Below are 24,364 nucleotides of genomic sequence, written 5' to 3'. Positions count from 1 at the left end.
AAGGATTTGCTTGTGTGTGTGTCTCCGTGTGAAGATACTTTATGTGCCTGTGAAAAATAATGCCTGCGCATGAGCCTTCTGCCTGCGTGCGAGCCTTCTGCAGCGCACAAGTCTCTGCCTGCACGTGAGTCTTCTGCAGCCCACGAGCGTCTACAGCCTGTGCAGAAGTCAGTCCTGCATATGAGCATCTGCAGCCTGTGCGTGCTCTGCTCTGCGACAGTTTGCGTGTGTGGGCACAAGGGTGTGGGTATGGGTGTGTGTGCTGCGTGCGTCACCAGTGGGTGTGTATGTGCTCTGTGGGTGAGGTTCTGCGTGTGTATGTCTTGGGGGGGGGGGGGGGGGGGGGGGGGGGGTGGGGGGCGCTCTCCCTGCGGGAAGCGTTATCTCGGCCCAACAGCTTGTCTGCCCTGCGTGAGGGCTTGATTTCTCGCTGCGTGTGGGCCTGTTTTGCTCGCCGCACCTGCTGTTGCCCAAGTCACCCTCGTCAGCAAGCTGGATAGTGTGTGTGTGTGTGTGTGTGTGTGTGTGTGTAATCAACGTGCAGAGGCTGTTTAGCCTTGCACAGAAGATCTCAGTGTGGCCAATTGTCCTTGCGCAATCAATCAGCAGAGATTTCTTTCAGCAGAGGATTTTTACACAAATACTCAATTGCTCGATGTATGCCCTCTGTGGTTGAATGTACATAGTCTGTGCGTTTTTGTACAGAGTTTAAGCAATCAAAAATCATAAAATCCAAAAAAGAGAGATAGTGTGTGTGTATGTCAGATTTTGGAGCGCCCTTTATTACTGCATATAAACAAAGAAAACAGATGGCACGTGAGTCTTCGGAAATGGGTGAAATCCGGGCCTGTCTGCCAGAGGATTTTGAAGGTGCACGGAATGCTTGGGAGGGGCACGAACCTGCTACTGAAGTGCTCATTCCTGTTCAGGCACTGATGGACCCAGTGGCGCAATATGCTTTGAATGCAGTTATTCTGTTTTTCCCAGGCAAGATGCATACTGCGCAAGACATGGGTTAGTAGCTGGACTTCTTGCTTAAACGCCAGGCAGTTCGAGGCGTTTACTTTGGTGCCAGAGGATTCTATGAAGTTTTGCTAGCAGATACTGATGCCCGTAACATGTTGCTTGAGTTGTCTCCCCTGTTTTTTGGTACTCAGATGACACATGTATTGCCGTGGGCACTTACCAAGGACTATCAAAGCCCACTCCGTCATAAGTGCCCTGTATGGATGGAAATCCTTGATTTTCAACGCACTTGGCGCCACTTCCTTCCTATGCTCGCCTCTCGTTTGGGGGAAGTGATTTGTCCTCCCAAACTCGATGCTAATACAAATCACTTCTTTGTGCTTTGGGACACGGATGTTCCCACCCCTGAGGGTATTACTATCAATTCGGGGGACCCACTCATTGGGAAACGCCCTTTCAAGCTTAGATGGGAAAAATTTGCAAATTCGTGCTTTCGTTGTGGGAAATTTGGACATATGCAATCCGAATGTTCCAAGCCTGTTTTGCAACCTCCTCTTTCGGCTGTCCCTCAGCTCGCGGTCTCTAACGAGAGAGAAGTCCCTAATCCCAGATCTGCCGCTGTTGCAGCTTCTGCACTGCCTAATGTCGTACCTTCGAAGAAAGGCAAGGTTAAATCTGCTACTTCCACAAATCCTCTGGGTAGAGAAAAGTCACCTTCTTCTTCGGAAACCAAAAACAAGGGAAAAAATGTGGACTCGGCGGAAGGATCTCTCCTTGGGTACGCTCACGGATTACTTCTCGTAATTATGTACCTCCTGAGGTTAAATTTGCAGGACAAGAACTCCTTCCTTGCAACGATAATTGTACTCTTGCAGATGCATGGAATAAGGTGGTGCACTCTTACAGGGATGCAGTGGTTCATGGGACTTTTCAAGAATCTGAAAGTTTAGTTGCCCCTGAGACAGGCATGCAGAATACTGTGGTTGAGTCGTGGGCTGTTGATGTTGATGTACTTATGGACACGTCAACTTAGTCCCATCCTTATTTTGCCTCTGTACATATCTCTTAAATGCATAGTTGTGTGAAATGCATTTCATATAATGTGTGGGTTATGTAACCCTGATAAGTGGAGACTAACCTGGCACTATGTACATACATGTAAGGCTGACATTGTGGTTTTGCAAGAGCATAATCAACATGATTATGCTGGGCAGTGCTTGTATTTTGCGGGATATTGGATAGCATATGCTAGTTCGTTGGGCTTTTCGGGTGTTCTCATTATGGTTAGGCATGAGTTGCAGCCGGTTCTGGCGTATAATGATCCGGTGGGTCGATGGATGGTGGTCCAATGCACGATCAATGGTTAGATTTATGAATTTGGTGGTGTTTATGCGCACACGACCTCGGGACAACGAGCTATTTTGTGGCGTGAGATATCTTCTTATCCATGGCTTTCCAATGTGTTGCTTTGTGGTGATTTCAACAATGCGCCGGCTTCACCTGATAACACCACAAGACATTCTCACATGTTAAGGATAGAATTGCAAGCTTGGACGGATCTCGTGGCATGTACACGGATGTTGGACCTATGGACCCCCTTGCATCCTGATGTTTTGGGGTATACATTTCAACATAATGCTTTTTCTGTATATCGTGCAAGATTAGATCGATGGTATGTCCTTGGCATGCAACAATTTGACGAGTTTGTGTGTGAAATGAGCATCGACCGTTCTTTGCTTTTATCTGATCATGCTCCTATTGTGATGCTGCTGCGCTTTGGGCAACTTCATTATGATCAGCCTCTTTCCAAGAAGCGTTTGTTGCATATCAACAATGCATATCTTTCTCACGAGGTATTTCGTGAGATGATCTATGAGGTTTTTCCCCCTTTGGTTGCTCAAATGCATCTTGATTCTCATGTTGCCTGGGCTCACTTGTTGGGCGTGTGCAGAGTGTAATTCAGGACTATCGCAAGCATTACATGTTTCAATTACGTGGTGATGTTGAGGATGCCAAGCATATGTATCAACAGCTTCAACTCTTAGCTGACGCACGTCTGTTGTCGGAAACTGAATCCACGGCCCTTTGTCAGGCCAGGGTGTGTCTACTCCATAATGACAAACGAAAATTGGATAAATGGCAAACTCGTGCTCGTCATCGAGCATTTGTGGACAAGGGATGTGCCTCAAAGCAGTTTTTTAAGCACTTGCATCATTCGAGGGCCTCTCAAACTATTAAGCAGGTTATGTTTCGACCACGAGCTTGGACAGCTTCAAAGTGTGAGCTTGCAGATGCCATGATGTCCCATTTTAGGACTGTTTTTGCCGCTCCCCCCGCGGCATCCGTCGCAGTTATTCATGCAGGACATTTTTTGTTATCTACGGTGCATTCAGTTGTCTTGCCTCAGGATGCTTTGGCCATGGAGGCGGCTTTTACAGAGAATGAATTGCACTCAGCCTTGCTTGCTCTCAAAAGATGGCGTTCACCTGGTTGGGATGGGCTCACTGTGGAATTTTTTCTCTCTTTTTGGGAGCCTTTGAAAGAACCTTTACTTTATATGATGAACACTACGTGGGTGAAACAAGATTTGCCATTGTCTTGGAAAGAGGGTTTATTGAAGTTGCTGCCTAAACAAGCGCTTTGTGAGCAGTTCTCACATTGGTGGCCAATTTCTCTTATGCCGGTGATCTATAAAATCTTGGCTAAGGTCATTGTGAATCGTATAAAGGAACCTCTTATGGCTGGTATCCATTCCGCGCAATATGGCTTTATTCCTTGTTGCCAGATTTTGGATAATATTGCTAATGTTTTAATTGGAATGAAATATGCCAAATATACTCAGCAGGATGTTCTCGTAATGCAGGTAGACATTGAAAAGGCTTTCGATAGGGTTCAATGGGATTTCATTGCTACCACGCGGGCCCTTGGCTTTGGCCCAAAGATGGTCAATGTTTGTTTACTTCTTGTATGCCCGCAGTACATGTTCAGGCCTCCTTGATCGAGAGCTCACAGAACCTTGGTCTCTTGGATGCTCTGTGAGACAGGGTTGCCCGCTTAGCGCCTTGTTGTATGCCATTGTCACTCACCCTCTCTTATTGTATTTGGATCACTTGACTTCGCTAGATCGACTTCATGGACTGAAGTTACCCAATGGGAAAGACTTTGCAGGTCAGGCCTATACTAATGATTCGTTGTTCATGCCTGGTAATAACCAGGATGATGTGCGCGAAATTATGCAGGCCTTGGATACATTTTGCTTGGCAGCAGGCCTTAGGGTTAACTTTCAGAAATCTAAACTCTTTACTCTTGCTGTTTGTGACTGGCATCATCTTTTGTGGCCTGGCGAGATTCTGGATCCGCATGTGGTGGTCAGGCATTTAGGATATCCTATTGGTTGGCAGGTTACTAATACGCAACAAATCGACTAGGGCATGCAACGATTGAATGTCAAATTGCACTATTGGAAATTGTCTACATGGCCGTTGCATGTTCGACTTCGTATAGTGCAAAGTATCATGATGGCTTATGTTCAGTTTTACTTGCCATTGTTGCACTGGCCTCACTCCCGCCTCTCATTGCTTATGTCTACTATTGTATCTCACTTGTGGCGCACTAGTCCTCATAAGAAAGGTCTCCGTTTGTTAGCAATGGAGAAGCTTTGCATTCCAAAGCATCTTGGCGGCCTGAATATTTTGGACCTTCGCCACCATGCATTGGCAAGGTAGGCTATGTTATTGCCCACTCTTGCATTGCAGTCTCAGCCATGGACAGTTATGGTTGTTGACATATGTCGACATGTTGTCACTTCTGCCTTTGGTCATTGGCAGACTTCCCTTTGGGAGATTGTGTTTGGCAAGATGGTCGGTAATATTCCTGGTTGCTTGATCACCTCTGGCTTGCTCTTCGCTTGGAAAGTTGTTACGGATCATCTCTCTTGGCATGGCAGGCAGCAAGCAGATGGGAATTCGTTGCGTTTGGAAAGCATTCATTGGAGCAGGGCGTTCTCTTTGACCCTGGTTGAGCAGTTGCCTCGTCAAGCCTACTTCCTCTCTGGTCGTGGCATCCGTACAGTGGATGATGTGGTGGATTCATCGAGGAATTTGCTTACCTTTCCTCAAGCAACAACACGTTTTGGGTTGGGCCTACATTATCGTCAGATTTGGAGCTTGCTTCGGCATATGCTGGATGTTTTTCTCCCTATTCCGCCGTTGGCTGGTGGATGTCGTATGCAGGATTGGAAATTATGGGACTCTTCTTTGGATGTGATTTCTGCTCGCCATACCTTTACTTCTCTCATGCAGGACTCTTGGCTGGCTGATCATTGTAATGTGCTCTGGGATTTACACAAATCGGATCAATGGTGGAAGCGGGCTCTTACTGCAGTTTGGAAGTCTCGCTTGCCTCTTAAGGAGCGTTTGTTTCTTTGGCGTTGTTTGCTGGGTGTTCTTCCAGTTGGAACACTCCTTGCGGCGCGTCGTATTAGCTCCTCTCGTTGCGTCGGTTGCTCCGTTGTTGATGAGACTGTCCGACATTTGCTTTGGGAGTGTCATTGCACCAGGGCTTTCCTTCGCCGCGTTTCTGCTTGTATGCACCTTCGATTTCCCTCAGCAGTCTTCCACAAACGATTTTGGCTTTTTGGCATTATCACGAATTCCCTCCAGCAATTTGCAATTTTCTTCGCATGGGTCAGATTTTGGTTGCTATAGTCCTTGTGGCACCGCCGCAATCTCCGTATGTTTCACCAGCATGATGCAGATCCTTTTCCATCGTTCAAGTTTTCGCTGAGGCAATCGTTACATTTTGCCTTTGACATTGGGGACATATCCCTGGAAATCTTGGAGCTCTTCTATGTTTGCTTTTAGCGCTTCTGTATGGCAAAGCACTTCAGTGTTCTTCCCTTTGTATATGATCTTTTTGGTGGGTTTTCCTCGCCTTGAGGTTTCCCACGGGTAAATTAATCAAATCAGATTTACAAAAAAAAAAAAAAAAGTGTGTCTGCCGGGTGTGTGTGTGGGTGTGTGCGCGCGCTACAGTGAACTTTGTGTGTGGGTGAGAGAGTTCCCCTACGTGGTGGTTCCCTGCTCGCCAGGTTTCTACACTGCAGCTCGTCATCAGGGCAGCCAGCCAGTCCTTTGCTGGTGCTGTACGGCTTCTGCACGGCTGGTGCTGCGCGCCTCTCAGCCCTGCACGCGACCTTGCGCTTTTGCTGTGAGCAGGGCAGCCTGTTGAGAGGCTTTTTCCTCCCATGCAGTCCTTTTTTGGAGGTTCTTTTCAGCCAGTCCTAGCTGCTGTTTATTTCTGTGTGTGTGTGTGGTCGATGTAGCTCTCCCCTCTGTCTCTCTCTCGCGTACACGTATCGCTGAGAAGGAGAGCAAGCAACGCACCGACCCGGAGAAATTGCAACTTGTTTAATGTGGAAGAGTTCCGCTGGTGCATTACCCATCGTCATTGCCTAATTTAACAAGGTTGTGTGCCTGCTTCATCACAATCCAATAGCTTTATCTCCTTCAAGCTACCCATCGGCAGCGACCTGACATCAGGTAAAGGCTGTTAAGCCAGAATGGGCAAGAAACTTACAATGCAGGGCAGTCTGGATTTTGCTGGACCTGAGGTAGTCTTCAATATTCTTTTTTGCAATGATGAGTTTATGAGGAGGTATCACAAGAAAATAAATAGTGACCCACATGCTGAAGCTTCCAGCTGGAGCAAAGACCAAGAGAGTGAGGTCAAGTATGTTGCTTCGACGGAGGTACCAAAAGTGATGAAAAAATTGATAGGTGAGTCATTTCCAGTAACCGAAATGCAGACATTTCACAAGAGTGGTGATAGCTATACCATCAGATGTATTCCTACAGTGGATTCTCCTAGTGGAGATCTCTTTTCCACGGAAGCGGAGACGGTTTTGGCACCTGATGCCAGTGGAGGGTGTGCCATCACATCGAATGTGACAATAGAATATCACGGTGTTTGGTTCAATGGACCCATAGAGACCTTCATGGAGGCGAAGGCGAGAACTGTATTTGAGCAATGGTTGACACTCGCCAAACTTTTTTGCCAAGAGAAGCTAGCGGTAATGAATGCTGAGAAGATTGATGACAATGACGAAGGTTTCTTTGATGCCGAGGAGGCTTCATTTGACACACCTTGTTTGTGGTGCCGTCCAATAGTGTGACGCCCATGAATAGAATCATATGTAGATTCAAGGCAGCTTTTTCCACATCAACAGATATTGATGCTTTTGCGCCGGCAGAATTTACAAAAAAAAGTGTGTATGTGTGTGTGTGTGCGCGCGCGTGTGTATTGTTGCAGATTGAGCAAATACCATCGATCCAACCGCGCTCGATAAGAAGAGTGAGCAACATGCTGAATAGTAAATCCAGAGACATCTGGGTGCAAATGCCACCATAAATCAATCATCGAAGCAGTAGCAAACAGATTATCCCATTCGCGCCTTTCTGTAGACAACATGTGCGAATTACCTGTGGTACTATCATGCATCGCATGGGTATTATTAAAATCACCACAAAGGAATGCATTTGAAGTCCACAAACGAGAAGAGATATCTCGCCATAAAGTAGCCCTTTGCCCAGATGCTGTATGTGCATAAACACCTCCAAATTCATAAACCTGACCGTTCAACAGACATTGAACCACCATCCAGCGGCCGTGCGGATCATTGTACAAGAGAGTTGGCTGAAGCTCATGTCGAACCAGCATCAATAAACCTGAATAATCTTGTAAACCAGCATATGCGATCCAATAACCAGCAAAATAGGAACACTGGCCAACCAAGTCATGCTGGTTGTGTTCCTGCAAAGCCACTATGTCTGTCCTACATGTATGTACATAGTGCCAGGTCAATCGCCATTTATCAAGGTTACATAACCCACGCACATTGTATGTAATGCATTTAATGCGACTGTGCATTAGAAACCATATGTACAACGGCTTAAAAAAACACATGGATCAAGTCGAGATGCCCATATGGACATCTCCATCCACCACATCTATGCTAGAAGCCGCCCGCTGAGTGAAAACAGGAGACTTGAGAGGTGGAAGCCTCACCCAAAAGCACATCCTTATAAGAATGCATCGCTTTTTCCCAGGCATCAATCAATGTGCGATTGTCATTGCAGGGAAGCTGTTTAAACGATGCATTCTTGTTGGCATTAACCAGAGGAACATAATTACGGGAGGAAGGTGGAGTACGAATTTTCACTGCCTTTTTAGGCACCGCCCATGAGCCAACATCACCTGACTCAACATTTTTGCCTTTCCTTGCATTTACATTCCCTAAATCAGCAGACTGCGGATTTTTGTTTTCCCCTTTGTCTACATTGGGAATCACCTTCCCATTAGAAACACCATTCAATTTAGCTTCACCAACAGATTTGCCTACAGGGGCAGGGGTAGAAGCAGGAACAACCGAGAGAGGGGGCTGGAGAACTGGTTCAGGATATTCAGATTGCATGTGACCAAATCTACCACAATGGGATTCGAGTTTTCGAATACAGCTTTTTTCTCGCGGGATCACGCTGTGCTCGCTACTCCCTACGCGCCGCCCCCCCCCCCTCTGTTGCGCCATCGCTGCCCCCCCCCCCCCCCCCCCCCCCCCTCGTTGCCTTCGCGCTGCCTCCCGTCCCCGCCTATCCTCACGCGTGGCAGCCCAGCCCGCCCACCCCACTTGCTGCGTGTACCCGCCCGATGCCCCCTCTCGCGCCGCCCCACCCCCGCCCGCTGCCCTCTCCCGTCGCCACAACCCCCCCCCCCCCCCCCCCCCCCAGCCCACTGCTCTCTCGCGCCGCCAAACCCCCCCGCCCGCTGCCTCTTGAGTTCCTGCCCCCTTGCCCGCCTAATCCGCTTCCCCACCCTCTCCCCCGGTCTTCCTCTTTCCCGAAGACTCCTGCAATTGCCTCTGGCAGCATTGTTTCTTTGGACAGTGCTCGGCGTGCTCAGTTGCAGAGTCTCTTCTCCGCCGCTTCTTCGCCACAGCAGTAGACACAGATGGAGGCTCCAACTCCGCCACAGAGGGACTCGTCCGAAGCCCCCTCGCCCGACCCTGCTGAGCCCACCATTCGACTTGCTCTTTCACCCACAGAGCAAGCGAGCCTAGCCACAGAGGTAGAGCACTTGCAGGCGACTTCTGTGATCTGCAAGATTCTTGGCACCTGACCTAGCAGAGGAGAGCTGCGTGACCTCCTCCAGGCCCACCTTCTCGCAGAGGTGGGCAAGATCTTGGACGAGGTTACTATCAAATCGAGTTTGAGACCTTCGAGATGGCGTCTAAGGTCATCTCCATGAGTCTATTGACCATCCAAGCAGCACGAGCCCACTTTCGACAGTGGAGACATGGTTTCGACCCTACTTCGCATGTTCTAGTAGAGGAGGCAGACATCCCCATCTCCGTCTGCTTTCCGGGTTTGTGGAGGGAGTACTTACCACTTTTGTCCAGGATGGGCTCAGCCATTGGGATTGTCCTGGAAACACCTCGCACGGCAGCCTCAGTAGCTGCCAAGGCGGCTGGCATTCCCTGAGTTCACGTTTTGGTCAGAGACACTCACACGCTCTCGAAGGTTGTTCTTCTGCCTCGGGTGCGCGGGGGTTGGTTTAGACAGAGTGTGGAGTATTCGGGCCTCCCGAACCAGTGCTTCATTTGTCGAAAGATGGGCCATCTAGCGAAGGCCTGTCCACGGAGGAAACCTCGACCTACACCATAGACTCAGCCCGAACCGGCAAGGGCTGGCCAGAGACACAGACAGAGGCACAACGCACACATGCAGAGCCACCATCTGAGCCGGGGGCTCCAGCGGAGGAGGGATGGCAGCAGGTCCGTGGTCGACGACGACAGGGACCACAGCGACAGCCTGGCACTCAGAGTGGTCCTCAGGCGCCTACTCAGCAGCAGTGGGTTCCCACGGGGGACCGGTTTGGTCCTCTTGAGCAGGATGAGGTCCCTGCTCCAGCCCCCTCCCTAGCTTCACCCTCGACAGCCCCTCCCCCCCCCCCAGAGTTCCCCCCCTCCTCATCATCCTCCCCCCGCCTCTTGCTCCCACCGCCTCTTCTCCCCGCCTCTCTACCTTTGCCGTTCCCCCCCGACCCTCTTCTCCACCGCTCCCCCCTGCTCCTTCTCCCCCTCCTCCCGCTTCAGTTCCACAGTCGACCCAGGGGGCAGGGCCTTCTCGGGCTGCTAGGAGATCTCTTGGCAGCGCCTTTGCCACGAGTCGCTTGGCGAGAGAGGGACAGCCTTTCTTGCGGTCCCCTCTACAGGTACAAACGTCTCCCCTTGCAGCTATCCCTCGTGGTCTCACGAGCATTGACATCCGGCGCCGATGGGACTTCTTGGACTACGACTTTACCCGTTTTCTCGGCGACCCCTCAGCAGACCATGAGGCAGCCTGCTTCAGGGTCCATGTTCTGTTCCTTGCAGCTAGGGGGACAGAGGCCTTTGACTCAGCAGTTGGCTTCTCCTTTCCCCTTTGCGGCAGGGACCAGACTGAGTGGACTCTCGACTCAGTGTTGGGATGGTTGACACACAGGTCCTAGAGTTCTCCCACCACATGGGAGAACTAGGAGTTACAGGCATGCTTCTGAATTTGTGGCCATTGGCCAAGTTTGCGGTGATACCTCCAGATACAGCAGGATGTAGACACATTGTGGTTTACTTCTTTGCTGATACACAGTGCTTGCCATGCTATGTATACATTCATGAGGACTTCTAAATAGAGGAGGTTGCTTTACGTACGGCTCGCACTGCTTGGGCTTGGGCCAGACACTCGTTGCAGTCACGCCTATCTAGAGAACCTTCGGATGTGGATTACTCCCCATCCAAGCGAGCCTCGAAGATAGCCCGTCTAGCTGCTGCGGCAACATCTGTTCTCTCTCGCTCCCCATGAGGATCGTCTCATGGAACATGCAAGGACTAGGTGGGCCCCAGTTTCAGCGTTGGCGGGGCCGACTGCCTTAGGAGCTTCAGCGCTGCCTTGTGGGAGGAGAAATTGATCTCCTTATGCTTCAGGAGCACCATCTATGTGAGAGCCGCATTAGACATTGTGGTCAGCTCTTGCGTGGACGATATGATACTTTTTGGTCAGCTGCTTTTGGACTGGAGGCATCGAGGGTGGGGTATGTATGACTATTGCGGACTCTTTGCAGCAGGCCAGTGTGGGCAGAGGGATTATTGTGCCAGGGAGGGCTCAGTGGATTACTATGCAGGTTCAGGGTTGCCAGGTGGGCTTCCTGAACATCTATGCGCCCAATGTGGCGAGTGCTCGAGTAGTGGTCAGCTCTTGCGTGGACGATATGATACTTTTTGGCCAGCTGCTTTTGGATTGGAGGCATCCAGGGTGGGGTATGTATGACTATTGCGGACTCTTTGCAGCAGGCCAGTGTGGGCAGAGGGATTATTGTGCGAGGGAGGGCTCAGTGGATTACTATGCAGGTTCAGGGTTGCCAGGTGGGCTTCCTGAACATCTATGCGCCCAATGTGGCGAGTGCTCGAGCAGAGTTTTGGTCACAGATAGTTGAGTCTCTGCCGCAGGCAGAACACTGGTGCATAGGAGGAGACTTCAACATGTTGGAGGACCCTTCTGACAGGATTGGTGGTAGCCATGCTACTGTGCATGGAGTTGAGTTGGTTGCTTGGGAGAGGTTTTGTACGACTCTTAAGGGTCTCGGATGTCTGGCAGCACTCTAGTTTTGTGAGGCCCTAGACAGCCTTGCCTTCTCTCGTTCGGACCGCAGAGTGGGAGGAGTGAATCTATCGCGGATAGATCGCTTCTACACTAGTGACCATTTCAGTGACTTGGGAGGGACAGTTGGCATTCTGGCAAGGACTTTCTTCTCGGACCATGCACCGGTGATCCTCACAGTGGCAGACAGGCAGAGGAGTGGAAGCACGATGCTTCGCATCCCAGAGAGGGTCTTGTTGGACTCTGCACTCAGAGAGCAAGTAGAGGCTCTCTGGACAGAGAGCTTGGATAGGCAGGATTCTCCTACTGACAGAATGGCCTCAGGATTAGCTCAGATTAGCCGTTTCTTTCTCCAGGAGTCTTTGGCTCGCCGGGCTGCAGCGAGAGAGGAGGAGGAGCGTCTCAGACGGGGCATTGCTTCGTACAGAGGATGCAGGAGCAGCATCCAAACAGTCCTTGGTTGGAGGAGCAGCTACAGCAGGCTCGACAGGAGCTTGTTAGCACAGAGGAAAGGCGACATGAGTTTGCTTTCCACCGACAGGCATCTCAGTGGACCCAGGTGGGCGATAGAGTGACTGGTGCTTTCTTTGAGGCAGTGGGACCTCGGCATTCGCATGCCAAGGTCAGTCAGTTGCGGAGGCCCGACGAGTCAGCTGCTTCCGAGCCCGAGGATATGCGTGCAGTTGCTTTTACCGTGAGTTACTGTCTGCAGAGCCCCAGTCAGAGCGTCAGGATGCATGCAGGGAGCAGGTTTGGGCACAGATGCCTTGTCTTGTGACTGAGGAGATGCGTCAGAGGCTTGAGCTGCCACTTCAGCTTGAGGAGCTGTACACGGCTCTTAGGGCCCTCTGCCGTGGTAAATGTCCAGGTGAGGATGGGCTTACTCCCAGTTTTTTCTTGGAGTACTGGGACCTGCTTGGCCCAGATCTCTGTAGTGGTTTTCATTAAATTTTGCACACATGAGTGATGCTTGACAGCACGAGTGAGGGCCTGATCTACCTCATTCCCAAGGAGGGTGGCTCCTTGAATGAGATTCGACAGTGGCGCCCCATCACCATCCTCAACTCAGCCTGCAAAATTCTTGCCAAGGCTCTGAGTTTGAGGATTCAACCACTTCTAGAGAGCCTTATACATGGGACTCAGAAAGGTTTTGTCAAGGAACGCAGTATCCTTAACATCATCTTTACTTTTTGGGAGGCTTCTGTCCTAGCACGGCTCCGTGGTGAGGACCTAGTGATTCTTCTTCTTGATTTTGAGAAGGCATACGACAGAGTTGACTGGGACTTTCTAGAGGGCACTCTACGCAGGATGGGCTTCTCAGATGCTTGGATCAGAGGGGTGTCAGCTTTGCACAGACATGCTCACAGTCAGGTACTTTTGGCAGGAGGTAGAGGTGATCACTTCCTGCTCACTCATTCGGTCAGGCAGGGTTGTTATCTTGCCCCCTTCCTCTTTCTGTTCTATGTGGAGGCAATGAGCAGGTTTTTGGTGTCGCAGCAGGTTGGTCTACGGGGCTTAGCACTCCCTATTCGGGGAGATGAGTTGTTGGACCCTGAGTTTGCCGACAACTCAGCCTTGTACTTAGATGGCCAGGAGGCCAACCTTCACAGGTGTAAGCAGTCTCTGGAGACCTTCTGTTGTGCATCGGGCGCACTGATCAACTGGAGAAAGACAGTGGATTTCTCGATTGGTAGTGCTCCTGTGCCCGATTGGATGCCAGGAGAGGGTTTTAGGTGGATCCCCCCAGGGACTGCAGTTCGGTACTTGGGCTATCAGGTTGGTTTGAACTTGTCTCCCGAGCAGCAGATTGCTCCCCTCCTCCTGTCTATCAGGAGAAAGTTGTTACATTGGAGCTCAGCACGACTTTCTTTGGCTGGTAGAGTAGTAGTGGTGAACCAGGTGTTGTTTGCGACTATGTGGTACATCACTTCTTGCTGGATCTTCTCAAGTTCTTGTATCAGCCAGGTAGAGAGACTGATCAGGAACTTCCTTTGGTCAGGACGTGACACTCAGGTAGCCCGAGCCATAGTGGCTTGGCAAGTCATCACTCTTCCTTGTTCACAGGGAGGGCTTGGGATCATTGACCCAGCACAGCAGAGCAGAGCCCTTCTTGGGAAGTTCATCGTCAGAGGACTCCTGCCAGGTGAGGAGCCCTGGAAGGAGTTCTTGCTACAGCGGCTTCGTGCTAGGGTACCTCAGGCAGGAGGCCCCTGGCAACCTTCGACCAGACAACCAAATGGATCTTCACAGAGATGCACAAAGTTGGCTTGAACAGGAGACTGGAGGACCGCTTCACTGTGAGTTTGCTTCGATCTTGGGAGCTCTTGCGACGAGGCCTGGAGCAGAGACAGCCTACTTGCATGGAGGAGCGCCTACGGCAACCCCTTGTCTGGAACCCCATGGTTAGCACTCAGAGAGGCCACTTGGTTGGTAGTCGGTCTCATGTTTCTTGGGGTCCCATGGAAGCGGGTCCAGCGCCCTCTCTAGGTGACTGGTTAGAGTTCACAGGCTTGTCAGAGGAGGTGCAGGGTCTCCAGCTACAGGGCATGAGAGGGGTGCAGAGCATGTGCCAGGACATCTCAAAGGCAGTTCTAGCTGAGTGGCTCACCCCTCTCGAGCCAGTAGCACCCAGGTGGATGGGAGCCTTCACACGACTGGAGATTCTCATCTCAATCAGGGCCTGCTCAGAGACTGTTCCAGCCCTTTTCTTTGAGCTTCAGGGTAGGGGACGCCTACAGCGAGTTGTAGTAGAGGCCCCGCAGGTGGCAGAGTGCTGTTTTCAGAGGATCCGAGTAGTGGGCATCTGTGGGAGGACTTGTGTCATCGATCCTGACCCAGCAGCTCTTGAGACTGGACACTGGAGGCTGTGGGCTTGGGAGTGCTTCCATTGGCACGAGTACATTGGGATCCTGGTGAGTGGCTCTGGAGGGACTCTTTCTCTTCTGCAGACCACCCAGGTGTCCCGTTCTTTCAGTACACTGTTCCACTGGGACGTCATATACTTGCAGCACAGAGAGAGGCCCCCCCCGCTGCAGCACCTCATTGGCTGGAGGGTGGTCTCACAGCTGAGTTCTAGGCAGCCTTCTAGGAGAGGTTGTGGGACTCAAGACAGCCGAGGCGAGTCACCTTGTTTCAGTGGCTGGTCGCACACAGAGCTACAACAGTTGGGAGTTGGCTAGTGCATAGTGGTCTCTCGGCCGCATGTGCAGCTTGTGACCATCTTGTGGAGAGTCAGTGTCACTGTCTGTGGGACTGCCCCTCAGCCCAGCAGGTGTGGCTACGAGTTCTTCGGCTGATGCCTGCTCTCTCCACGGCTCGACAGTACACTTGGGGAGCACCGGCTTGGTCCACCCTCACGGTCCCGGCACTTCAGTTTGAGCTATCTTCCACCAGCAAGATGATAGTGATGCAGGAGGGGCGACCTACACTCCAGCCTGCTACAGATCTTACTCCACAGGAGTGGTGCAGTGAGAGAGAGGAATGTTGGGAGCTCATCAGTGGCCTGACACTCTGGTTCATCTGGCGGGCCCGACGCTTCCGCATCTTTGAGGCTCGCCGAGTGCCACCAGCAGAGACTGTTCGCGATTTTTGGCTAGAGCTGATCCACACTCTGAGAGGACAGCTCGAGGGACTACAGGGCAGCTCCGACCGCATGCAGGAGCGCAAAGAGGCTTTCCTTCGACTCTGGCAACCTGGGCCTTTCTACACCATGGTCCAAGGTGTACTCCGATGGCACTACCGACCACCTGTGTGGCTTTTCCCTCCCCCCATTTTTTGATTTAGCCCCATTGTACATATGCTAGTTTTTCCATTGGGAGAGTCTCCCACCATGGTTGTCGTAGCCCTCTCTTGAAGAGGTGATTGTAGCCCTACGGGCAGTTTCAGTAACTAATAGAAGAATCTTTTGTCGGGAAAAAAAAAACTACCACGACGGAAGCAGGAGTTTGCAAAATTGCCCCATTTGAGTTTAAAGGGACGCTTGCCAACTCATGGATCCCCTGAATCCACCATAGTTCCATCCGGGGTATGCTTATCCGTGTCCCAAAGAATGCAAAATCTGTTGGTTTCGCATCCAATTTCGGAGGGCAAATTACCTTGCCAAGCTAAGCAGCTAGCAACGGACAGAAATGCCGCCACGTGCAAGGGAAATCAACAATTTCCACCCACACAGGACATTTGTGACGAATAAGGCTTTGATAGTCCTTCGTAAGTGCCCACGGAAGAACATGAGTCATCTACGTGCCAAAAAAGAGCGGAGACATCTCCAACAAAAGGTTTCTAGCTTCAGTGTCTGCCAGTAAAACCTCATAGAAACCCCAAGCACCAAAATAAACTCCTCGGACAGCCTAGCGTTTAAGAAGAAAATCAACCCATCCTTCACAATAGGCATTTTGCCCTGGAAAAACAAAATGACCGCATTCATGGCATATTGCACGACCGGATCCATCAGGTCCTGTACAGGAATTTGCACCTCAAGGGCATGTGCCTGTCCATTCCATGCTTTCCTGGCCTCTTCGAAGTCTTCGTACAGGTAGCTTTTGATTTCAGAAGCACTCTCTGAGACATTGTCCATGGCTTTACGATGCTTGAAAACACATTGAATTTCTAACATACAACAAGCTAACCACGATCGATGACCAAAACAAAAGATTTTTTTTTGTATTTTGAGTTGCAGTATCTATTTACAAAGCCCTCAAAAATATGTACATCTCCCATAGAGGACATACATCTCGCAAAAAACATTAGAAAACTGAATATTGATAAGGACTGTTTAGGATTTAGGATCAAGGCTAAAAAATTGATTGGGAAACAGTGTACTGTCTTTGCTTGGAAATTTACAAACTGTCACTGTCACTGGCTGCAGAGTATGTGGCGCAACTACTATAGCAAGTTGCACAGGGCTAACAATTGACGAGCAGACTGAGGGCAGTCTCTTTGTGATCGACCTCTTTCTAGGAAAGGTCTGCTACATATTAACAATGCCTATCTCACTCATGCGGCTTTTCGCAACATGATATTTTATATTATTCCCCCTCTTCTTGCTCACATGCATTTAGATCTTGATGTTGCCTGGTATCACTTTGTTATGAGGGTGCAAAGTGTCATTCAAGACTATGGCACGCATTATATGCAGTGCACTCGGGGGGATGTTAAGGATGTGAAGCAAGCTTGTCAATAGTTGCAAGTGTTGGCTGATTTGCGGCCTTTGTCTGACTCTGAGATGTTAGAGTTGTGCGAAGCTTGTGTGTGCATTCAGCATAATGACAAGCGTAAACTTGCTAAAGGGAAAAGGCATGCCCGTCAACAGGCTTTCATGGATAAAGGTTGTGCTTCGAAGCAATTTTTTAAGCATTTGCATCATACGAGGGTCTCGCAAGCAATCAAGCGTGTTATGCTTTCCCCAGGTGTTTGGACTTCTTCGAAGCAAGAACTTGCTGATGCCATGGTTTTGCATTATCGACAGGTGTTTGCTGCTCATTCTTAGGCATCCTCGGTTGTTTGCCATGCGCGTCAATCAATGCTTTCCTTTGTTCGTCCGATCATATCTCCACAGGATGCATGTTGCCTTGAGGACCCTTTTACTGCCTCGGAATTGCATAGTGCTTTGCTTGATTTGGGCCGTTGGCGGTCTCCTGGTTGGGATGGGCTTACTGTGGAATTCTTCCTCTCCTTTTGGGAAGTTATTGAATTTCCGTTGCTTTTAATGTTAAATGCAGCATGGCAGAAATAGGATTTGCCACTATCTTGGAAAGAAGGTTTACTTAATTTGTTGCCTAAGCAAGCACTTTGCGAGCAATTCTCTCATTGGCGTCCGATTACATTGATGCCGGTGATTTACAAGATATTGGCTAAGATGCCGGTGCACCACATTAAGGACCATCTTTTTGCAGGACTCCATCAGGCTCAATATGGTTTCATTCCGCGTCGCCAGGTTATGGACAATTTGGCTAATGCTATGATTGGGATGGAGTATGCTAAGTACACTCATCAGGATGCGCTGGTTATGCAAGTTGACATTGAAAAGGCCTTTGACACTGTACAGTGGGATTTCATTGCTGCCACGATGAGGTGCCTAGGGTTTGGTCCTAAATTCGCAAATGTGGTTTATTTCTTGTATGTATGTAGTACGTCTTCAAGGATCTTGGAAGGCGAATTGACAGAATCCTGGCCTCTTGGTTGTTTGGTCAGGTAGGGTTGCCCCCTTAGTGCTCTGTTGTATGCTATAGCCACTCACCCGTTGTTGATTTATCTTGATCACTTGACTTCTGTTGAGCGTCTTCATGGTTTGCGGTTACCTTCGAGTCGTACCTTTGTTGGCCAAGCATACGTAGATGATTCGTTGTTTATGCCTCCTAATCAGAAGGCTGATGTAGAAGTGATTATGGAAGCTTTGGAACTTTTTGACATTGCGGTTGGGCTTAAAGTCAACTTTTGTAAATCGAAGCTTCTGCCTCTTTGTTCTTGTGATTGGCACAGTCTGCTGTGGCCAGGTGAGATTGTTTCTTCAAATATGATTACTAGGCACTTGGGTTATCCAATTGGATGAAATGTCACCCATCCTCAGAAAGTAGATTGGGTTATCCAGCGTTTGAATGTCAAGCTCCACTACTGGAAGTTATCCACGTGGCCATTACATGTTTGCTTGCGAATTGTTCAGAGCATTTTGTTGGCTTATGTTCAGTTCTTTTTGCCGTTGATGCATTGGTCTCGTCGTTGTCTTGATTCTCTTATGTCGGACATCATGCTCAGAAATAAAGCTTGCGTTTGATGTCTATGGAGAAGCTTTGCACTCCTAAACTCATGGGTGGCCTTAACATTTTGAATTTGCGAAGGCATGTTCTTGCTCGGAAAGGTATGTTGTTGCCGACACTTGTGCAACAAATTCAGCCTTGGACTCTTATGTTTGCACACCTTGGTCGGCATGTTGTTACTTCCTCTTTTGGCCATTGGCAACCATCTATCTGGGAGGTGGTTTTCGGCAAGATGGAAGGGTACATTCCTGGATGTCCTCTTGCTTCCACTTTAGTGTCTGCCTAGAAAGAGGTTACGATTCATCTTTCATGGAATCCTCGGCAAGAAGGGGATTCAATTCGTTTGGAGAGCCTCCATTGGAGCCATGCATTTTCTCTTACTTTGGTCGATCGCTCCCCTCGCCAGGCTTATTTTCTCTCTGGCCGTGGTGTTCGTGTGGTTGAGGATGTAGTCGATGAGGTTGGATATACTTTTGAGTTTCCCTTCGTTGCTCGCCGTTTTGGATTGGGTACGCATTACCGTCAATTTTGGAGAGAACTTTAATGTATGTTGCTTGACTTTTTGCCAGTTTCGCCATTACCTGATGGTGATCGCATGTCTGATTGGGATCTTCGGGAAATGCCTTTTCGAGATATTTTTGCGGATCGCATTTATGCTCTTCTTCTACCACAATCATGGCTTGCTGATCATTGCAATGTTGTTTGGCACATGCACAAATCTGATCTCTGGTGGAGGAAGCTTCTCTCTGCATTGTGGAAAAGCCATTTGCCGTTGAAAGAGCGACTGTTTCTTTGGCGCTGCTTCCTTGGAGTGCTTCCTATTGGCACTTTTCTTAGGGCGCGTCATATTCGCCCTTCCTCTTGCGTCTGTTGCACCAATGCAGAAGAGGGTATTTGCCACTTGTTGTGGGATTGCTGTACTACTAGAGACTTCCTTCGCCGAGTATCGGCTTGTTTGCGGCTCTGCTTTCCTTGGGTTTTTTTTTCACAAACAGTTTAGTATTTGGCATTTTCTCATCGATACTACAGCGGTTTGCACTCTTCTTTATGTGGGTCAGATACTGGGCCTACTGGACCCTGTGGAGTCAGCGTAATGCCTGTATGTTTCGTCATACTCATGCAGACCCGTTCCCACTCTTCAAGCTTTCCTTGAAACAATCATGACGATTTGCTTTGGAAGTTGGTGATATCACCGCAGAGATACATCGCCTTTCCTATGATTGTTTCTAGCTACTCTGTACAGTTGAGTAGTTTTGTGTTCTTCACATTGTATATTACCCTTTTGGTGGGTTTTCCTTGCTTTGAGGTTTCCCACTCGTAAATTAATCAAATAGATTTACAAAAAAAAAGTGTGTGCGCCTGGGGGATTTGGGTGCATGGTAAATCCTTCTGCCACTCGTCTGTCGCACGACTGTTGTGCACAACATCTACCCTGTGCAGGCTTTTCACAGCGAGCCGGTGGTTGAAGTTTGATTTCGCCTACACGCGGTCCTTCTGTCGTTGTGTGAGAGAGAGAGGTGTGAGTGTTTCTGTACAGCCAGCCTGTGTGTGTCTGTTTGTGTCCACAGCAGTCAAATATCAAAACCCCCAAAAAAGAGTGTGTGTGTGTGAGCTTCACATGGATTCAATTGATCAGTGTATATACAAGCGCCGGAAAGCCATGGAATCTTCAGATATGGATGATTTAAGCCTTATCAAAGAATGTTCGCATGAGGAGTTTGCGGATGCACGTCAAGCCTGGGAAGGATCCGCTCCCGTCATGGAAGTGCGCATCCCTATACAGGAGCTTATGGATCCTATTGCTCAATATGCACTTAACGCGGTGATTCTTTTTTTCCCGGGTAGAATGCCTATGGCTCAGGATGTAGACCAATGGATTGATTTCCTACTCAAACGGCAAGCAGTCTAAGGAGTTTACTTTGGCACGCAACCCACCACTGAGATGCTTATCCTTGTGCAAGCTCTGCAATATGCTCTCAATGCAGTTATTTTGTTCTTTCCGGGCAAAATGCCCACTGCGCAAGTGGGTGGATTCCCTTCTTAAACGCGAGGCAGTCCGAGGTGTTTATTTTGGAGTTAGAGGATTTTCTTAAGTCTTGTTGGCTGACACTGATGCCCGAAACATGCTGCTTGAATTATCTCCTTTGTTTTTTGGTGCTCAGATGACACATGTATTGCCCTGGGCTCTTACCAAAGATTATCAAAGCCTTATCCGCCACAAGTGCCCAGTATAGGTAGAAATAATTGACTTTCCGTGCACCTGGCAACACTTTCTTCCTGTGCTTACTTCTCGCTTGGGGAAAGTGATATGTCCTCCCAAACTTGACGCAAATACAAATCGGTTTTGTGTGCTTTGGGACAGAGATGTTCCCATGCGTCGAGGTATTACTGTCAACTCGGGGGACCCTCTCATTGGCAAGCGTCCTTTCAAGCTTAAATGGGAAAAATTTGGGAATTCATGTTTTCGTTGCGGTAAATTTGGACATATGCAATCTGATTGTCATGAGACTCATTTGCAACCTCCTCCTTCAGCGGTTCCACAGCTTGTTGTTTCCAATGGAAAAGAGGACTCTAGATCCCCCTCCATTGGGGTCTCTACTTTGCCTGATGCTTCGCCTTTGGATAAAGGTAAAGTCAAAGTTGTTGGTTGCCAAAACTCTCGATGCGCAAGCGATGGAGGTGGATTTTACTAAAAATGAATTGCACTCGACATTGATTGCTCTTGGCATGTGGCGTTCCCCTGGTTGGGACGAACTCACTGTGGAATTTTTCATCTCCTTCTAGGAGCCCTTGAAAGAGCCTTTGCTCTATATGATGAATGTTGCGTGGAATAAGCAGAATTTGCCTTTGTCTTGGAAAGAAGGCTTGCTGAAATTATCGCCCAAGCAGGCGCTTTGCGAGCATTTTTCTCATTGGCGGCCGATTACCCTCATGCCGATCGTATACAAAATTTTGGCTAAGATGATTGTGCATCGCATTAAGGAGTCACTTCTTGCAGGTATCCATCCCGCTCAATATGGCTTGATCCCTCGTCGCCAGATCATGGATAATTTGGCAAATGTCTTGATTGGAATGGAATATGCCAAATATACCCAACAAGATGTACTCATGATGCATGTGGACATTGAAAAGGCCTTTGATTCGGTACAGTGGGATTTCATTGCTGATACAATGCGAGCCCTTGAATTTGGTCCTAAAGTAGCCAATGTTGTATATTTCTTTTATGCTCACAGTTTGTCATTTTGGCCTTCTTGATGGTGACCTGGCTGATCCTTGGCCACTTGGATGCTCTGTCAGGCAAGGTTGTCCCCTCAGCGCTTTATTGTATGCCATTGCCACCCACCCCTTGTTGTTACATCTGGATCACTTGACTTCCGTTGGCCGTCTTCACGGATTGCAATTACCCTCTAGGAATGACTTTATTGGCCAGGCTTATGCTGATGACTCATTACTCATGCCTCATAATAACCAGGATGATATGCGTGAGATTATGCAGGCTTTGGATTTATTTGGGCTTGCGGCTGGCCTTAAGGTCAACTTCAGAAAATCCAAATTACTGCCTCTTCATGCATGCAACTGGCAAGCCGTTGCAAAAGGATCAGAGTTGATTGTTGATGCAGAGGTGGAGCCAATGGTAGTGGAATTTTTGGGACCTAAAGCTGAAACAATGGATTCAGGAGTGCATATAGTAGAATCGGAGGAAAAAACAAGTGGCTAAATGGATCAAGGGATTTGTGGGTCCGAGGTCACCCTTTGGCTCTAGCCACCGAGTTGTGCCAAGTGTTTAGGCTAGACCTTGGAGGTTTATTATTTTGACATATGTATGAGCCTTGGTCTATTTTGGTGACTTTTCACATCTTGAGAAGTAGAAGGTCGTTTTTGGTGTTCATGCTTTTGTGGCATGGAGAGATAATTGATTCGCATGTGATTGTCAGACACCTGGGGTATCCTATTGGGTGGAATGTAACCACTACCCAGCAAGTGGATTGGGTTATGCAACGCTTACAGTTAAAATTGCACTATTGGAAGCTGTCCACTTGGCCGTTACTTGTTCGGTTCCGTATTGTCCAGAGCATAATGATGGCATATGTTCAGTTCTATTTGCCATTATTACATTGGCCTCCTCTTCGCCTTGCATCGCTTATGTTTGAGATTTTGTCTCATTTCTGGCGCACCGATTCCCGAAAGAAAGGCCTTCGTTTGTTATCTATGGAGAAACTTTGCACTCCGAAGCGCTTTGGGGGGCTTAATATTTTGGATCTTCGCCGCCATGCTCTAGCGAGGAAGGCCATGTTGTTACCTACTCTTGCTCGACAGTTTCAGCCATGGACAATCATGATTGCCTCGTAGTGTCAGCATGCTATCACATCTACCTTCGGTCATTGGCAGACCTCCCTTTGGGAGATTGTATTTGGCAAGATGGATGGTCGTATTCCTGGTTGTTCGGTTACTTCTGCTTTACTCATTGCTTGGAAAGCGGTAACAGCTCATCTTTCATGGCATGGCAGACAACAACCAACTGGCAGACATCTTTCATGGCATGGCAGACAACAACCAACTGGGAATTCTATACTCTTGGAAAGCATTCACTAGAGTCGGGCATTCTCATTTTCTCTTGTTGACCGTTCGCCACATCAAACATATTTTCTCTCTTGTCGAGGAATATGTACAGTGGATGATGTGGTTGACACGTGTGAGAATATGCTTCCTTTCTCTCGAGCGGCTGAACTCTTTTGTTTGGGTGTGCATTATCACCAGATTTGGAAAGAACTTCAGCAAATGATGGCTGCTTTCCTGCCTGTTCCGTCGTTGGCACATGGAAACCGTATGACGGATTGGACTTTACGGAAAACATCTTTTGATGCCATTTCTGCTAGCAACATTTATGCCTCTCTTCCGCGTGATTCTTGGCTGACTGATCATTGTAATGCATCATGGTGGATGCATAAATCTAATTTATGGTGGAGAAAGGGCTTACTGCGATTTGGAAGAGCCAGATGCCTCTGAAAGAACGTCTGTTTCTTTGGCGCTGCTTGTTGAGAGTTCTCCGGTGGAGAAAGGCTCTTACTGCGATTTGGAAGAGCCAGATGCCTCTAAAAGAACGTCTGTTTCTTTGGCGCTGCTTGTTGAGAGTTCTCCCTGTTGGAACTTTCCTTGCTGCGCATCACATCAGTTCTTTTGTTTGTATCATTTCTTCTGGCTGATCATTGTAATGCGTTATGGTCAATGCATAAATCTGATTTATGGTGGAGAAAGGCTCTTATTGCAATTTGGAAGAGCCATTTGCCTCTGAAAGAACGTCTATTTCTTTGGTGCTGCTTGTTGGGAGTTCTCCCTGTTGGAACTTTGCTTGCTGCGCGTCACATGAGTTATTTTGGCTGTATCAGATGTTCGGCTTATGAAGAGACTGTTATGCACCTGCTTTGGGATTGTCGCGTCATCAGGGCCTTCCTTGCCTGCATATGATCATGTATGCGCCTTCGATTTCCCTCGGCGACATTCCACAAACGGTTTTGGGCTTTTGGCATCCTCTCGACTTCCCTTCAACAATTTGCAGCCTTCTTTGCTCATGTATGCTATTTCATGTGGAAGATTGTGCATGCAGGATTGCATATTGGCACATGGGTTGAGACTATTATTCATGATCCGACTTCCCAGTGATGTACTTTGTAGCATGAGTCCTTGAGGCAATGTTTCTGGATTTGTCTGTATGCTTAGCTAGTGTGGAGGGGGTTTGTTCTTTGCTGATGAGAGTGGACATTCATGATGGGTTTAGGATGTGGAGGAAAGTTGCATGGCTTTTACGGCTTCATTGTGCTCACATCCTAGGCTGGCAGTCGTCCTTGACATCGACCACTTTGACAGCTATTTAGACTGAGCTACTACATACTCTTCGTAGCCAGTGGGACTTTAGCGGGCTCCTCCAAGGCAGGGTAGGGACATAGATTCTCTTTCCTT

General features: G+C 48.8%; 1 protein-coding gene and 1 pseudogene across 5 annotated transcripts in view; both read left to right on the top strand.

The window, feature by feature from the left end:
* The window catches only part of LOC147433933 (alanine aminotransferase 2-like), a 208,781-nt gene that overhangs the window by 126,258 nt on the left and 58,159 nt on the right, over positions 1–24,364 (top strand). The gene's annotated exons all lie outside the window — the stretch shown is intronic.
* LOC147433934 (uncharacterized) lies at positions 6,450–7,573 on the top strand (annotated as a pseudogene).

Source organism: Adiantum capillus-veneris, chromosome 19, assembly GCF_014529385.1.
Source record: "Adiantum capillus-veneris isolate H3 chromosome 19, ASM1452938v2, whole genome shotgun sequence".
In the NCBI taxonomy this organism is placed as follows: domain Eukaryota; kingdom Viridiplantae; phylum Streptophyta; class Polypodiopsida; order Polypodiales; family Pteridaceae; genus Adiantum; species Adiantum capillus-veneris.
Note: the sequence above shows the minus strand (reverse complement) of the source record. Positions and strands in the feature narration are given on the sequence as shown.